The sequence below is a fragment of the Nicotiana tomentosiformis genome, chromosome 11, assembly GCF_000390325.3.
Source record: "Nicotiana tomentosiformis chromosome 11, ASM39032v3, whole genome shotgun sequence".
NCBI classification, from domain to species: Eukaryota; Viridiplantae; Streptophyta; class Magnoliopsida; order Solanales; family Solanaceae; genus Nicotiana; species Nicotiana tomentosiformis.
In genome coordinates, this window is record NC_090822.1 from 35,762,839 (window position 1) to 35,766,416 (window position 3,578).

Sequence of the window (3,578 nt, forward strand, 5' to 3'; positions counted from 1 at the left end):
GTACATCAATTACCTTGCATTTTATGTGCTTTAATGTTAAATTACACTTTCTTTGCGCGTAATGGAGTCTATTTTATGTGTAGGTGAATTGGAGATGAAATTAGAGCAAAAGGAAGATTTAAAGAATAAAGTGTGCTCGAAAACTTTGGAAAGAAGAAAGAATGCATTAAGTAGTAAAAAGACGAAGAAGCTCGCGAGGCGACCCTTTGATCTCGCGTGAAAGCTGGCGACGCGAGCCTCTGAGCTCGCGTAGGAGCAGGCGTCGCGAAGGGTGAGGCGAGCTCGAGCTCGCGTGGGAGCTGGCGCCGCTCAGTGTTAGGCGAGGTTCATCTCGCATGGAGCCTCACGGAACAGCTCGTGGAGTTTTGCGACCGGAGGCAAGAATAGCTCGCGGAACACCAGTTGGGAGATAGAATCATCGATTTCTATATTCCTTCATCTTTACTTTGTAATTTATTTATGCAAAATACTTGGGATATTGTTACTATGAGTATGAGTAGCTAAACTCATAATCTAGGGTTTTGATGGAACCTATTGGAGGATGATTTTCCTATTACGTTATTATAGATTTGCCGTAGTATTTTCTCTATTTGTTCAACTACGTTATTATTATGGTTGGTTGAAGAGCTCTCAATCGACTGTGCCTATTTAGTGTGTATTACTCGGAAGAGAGTGCATATTTAGGTAGTTGTTGAACAACATCACTCCTAAAGTATATGAAGGATCAATACAGAGGGTTTAAAGGTGAGATTAGGAATAACGAAACCTTGGTTGATATCCGAGTGAGCCGTAACTTAGTCCTAGCTAGCATAATTCGGAAGAATTTATCTAGTAAATTGTGGTAGTTACTCGGGAGAGAATAATGACACTCAGAGAGCTCATGATCGGTAGAGAAAACTTAGGCAAATTTATAGGAAACATAGCGGAAAAGATTCCAACAATAGGGGAGATCAGAACCTTAGATCATTCTAATTCTTGTCTACAACATGTTCGTAGTTAGTTATTAAGTACTGCATTTTCATTACGTGTTATTTAGTTAGTAAACATCCAACTTGTTATTTTAATATTTCTGAATATTGATTGCGTGAATTTGTGCGAGTCTAGTAGCTGTGCTTAATAGGTTAATTCCTTGTGGGATTCGACTCTGGACTTGTTAACCGGAATATATTTGTAACGACTGCTTAGTCCTTTTTATAAGGCATAGTTGGGCGTGATCAAATTTCAGCGCCGTTGACGGGGACTTAACGGTGTTATTAATTGCAACTAAAAGAAGTGCTAGAATTCTTGGTGTAGTCAATTTTCTTCATTTTAAACTAAATACATTGAAATTCTAACGTTTGTAGTCTTGGGTGTTACAAGTACATGCCTAGAAACTCCTCAAGAACTGGTGAATTGTTCAAAGCATTATCAGATCCTGATAAAGTTTTCAAGGCACTGAATCATGATAACAAGAAGGGAAAACAACAACAGAACTCAACATAACAAATCGAACCATACATGGATGACGGAATAGAAAATCTAAACAACAGAAACAATACGAATGACCTGAACAATCAGGGTGTGGTGCCTTTTGTGCCAGAAGCAGCATTGTATGATTGGGCACAACCCACCGCCGAAAATCTGGCAACCATAATTGCAGTCCCTCAGATACAAGGGGAATCATTTTAAATCACAAATAACATGCTACATTTGTTGCAGAACAAGGGACTGTTCTCAGGGTCTTACATTGAAGATCCTCAACAGCATGTGAAAAATTTCCTATCGATATGTGTCACGCAAAAGCAAACTAATGTGACAACGGAAGAAATAAAGCTGATATTGTTTCCATTCTTGGTGATAGGAGAGGTTCAGAATTGGCTTAATTCACTCCCCATAAACTCCATCACTACTTGGGAGGAATTAGTCAAGTAATTTTTGAACAAGTTCACCCAATAAAACTGCCAAACAAATTGATGAGATATTAAGCTTCAGACAGAGACCAACAAAAACACTACAAGAAATGTGGGAGAGGTTCAAGGGTATGCTGGTTAAGTGTCCACATCATGGCATTCCAGATCATATGTTGGGGCAGAGGTTCTACATGGGATTGGCAGACAACTTAAAGGCCAATGTTTATGCTTCAGCATATGGAGCATTTTTGAGTAAATCATTCAGAGAATGCAAGATCCTACTTGATAAAATAGCTCAAAACTCAGGATGGATGATAAGAGACTCTACGATCACTCCTGTAATTCACTCAGTGGCTTTGGACCCAAACAACTCCATAGCCGAAAATATGGCCACTCTGATGACACAAATGAGTATCCTCACCAAAATAATTGATGAATCAGGCCAGAAGCAGCAGGTACACATAGTTGATGCGACTAATGGGGGCTTATGTACACCATGTATTAACCAACCATATGCATGCTCTTGGAGTGCGGAAAGTGACAATCAGCACTATCAGGAAGATATGAACTATGTGGCCAACTATGGAGGACAGAGGCAAGGTGGTCAGAATTGGGGGCAACAGAATGGGTAATAGAATCAACAATATAGACCAGCACAACAGCAATACAATAATAGCAACAATCCTGGAGCTATGTGACCATAGGGTCAAGTTTGCCGTACCAAAGGCAACAGGGATACAACCAGCAAAATCAGCAGCTAGCTTATCAACAGCCTCAACAATAGCAAATAGTGAGACAAGATGATGGGTTGTCTGAAATTAAAGGAATGCTGCAACAACTGATTGGGTCCAATGGGAAAATGCAAGAGAGAATGGACGCACATGAATCAGCGATAAAAGGCATTGAGATTCAATTAGGATAGATATCAATGGCTCTGAATAATCACCCCCAAGGAACGTTACCGGCAGATACGCAAGTCAATCCAAAAGAGCAGGGCCCGAAACAACTTATGGCAGTGAGTCTAAAAAATGGTAGAGACCTAGATCTAGAGCAAGAAATTGCTTGCGAAAGCTCTCCAACTGAAACACTTGTGCCGGTACCCATTGAGGTAGATGATTCAACAGGGTTAACTGAGGTGACGATACAACATGCACAAGAGAGCACAAGCAAAGAAAAAGAACTTGCGAAGGAGACTGAGGTAGCACAAGAAATGATAGTAGAAGCAGTGCCTGAGTAGGATAACACTCAAATCATAGGAAGGAAGCGACCTCCAGCACCATTCCCACAGAGATTGGCCAAATATCATAAGGATGAGCAGTATAAGAAATTCATGGAGATGTTGAAATAAATCCAAGTAAATATTCCACTGATTGACACCTTGAGGGAGATGCCTGAATATGCCAAAATGATGAAGGATTTGATGTCTCGCAAGTTTGACTTCCAAGACTTGGCCACTATTACCCTAACCCAGACCTGTAGTGCTATCGTGACGAGACCCATAGCTGAAAAGTTGTCAGACCCGGGGAGTTTCACAATCCCATGCATAATAGGCAGCTATGCTTTTGCTAAAACATTGTGTGATTTGGGGGCAAGCATAAACATGATGCCCTTGGCTATCTACAAAAGGTTAGGCATCAGAAGAGAAAGACCCACATCCATGTTACTATAGCTAGCCGACCGTACAGTGAA

General features: G+C 40.7%; 1 non-coding gene across 1 annotated transcript; it reads right to left on the reverse strand.

The window, feature by feature from the left end:
* Nucleotides 1-1,942: 1,942 nt before the first annotated feature.
* LOC117280055 (small nucleolar RNA R71) lies at nt 1,943-2,049 on the reverse strand. Its single transcript, XR_004510517.1, has one exon. It is a non-coding gene; the product is annotated as a small nucleolar RNA R71 (small nucleolar RNA).
* Between the last annotated feature and the right edge of the window lie 1,529 nt (nt 2,050-3,578).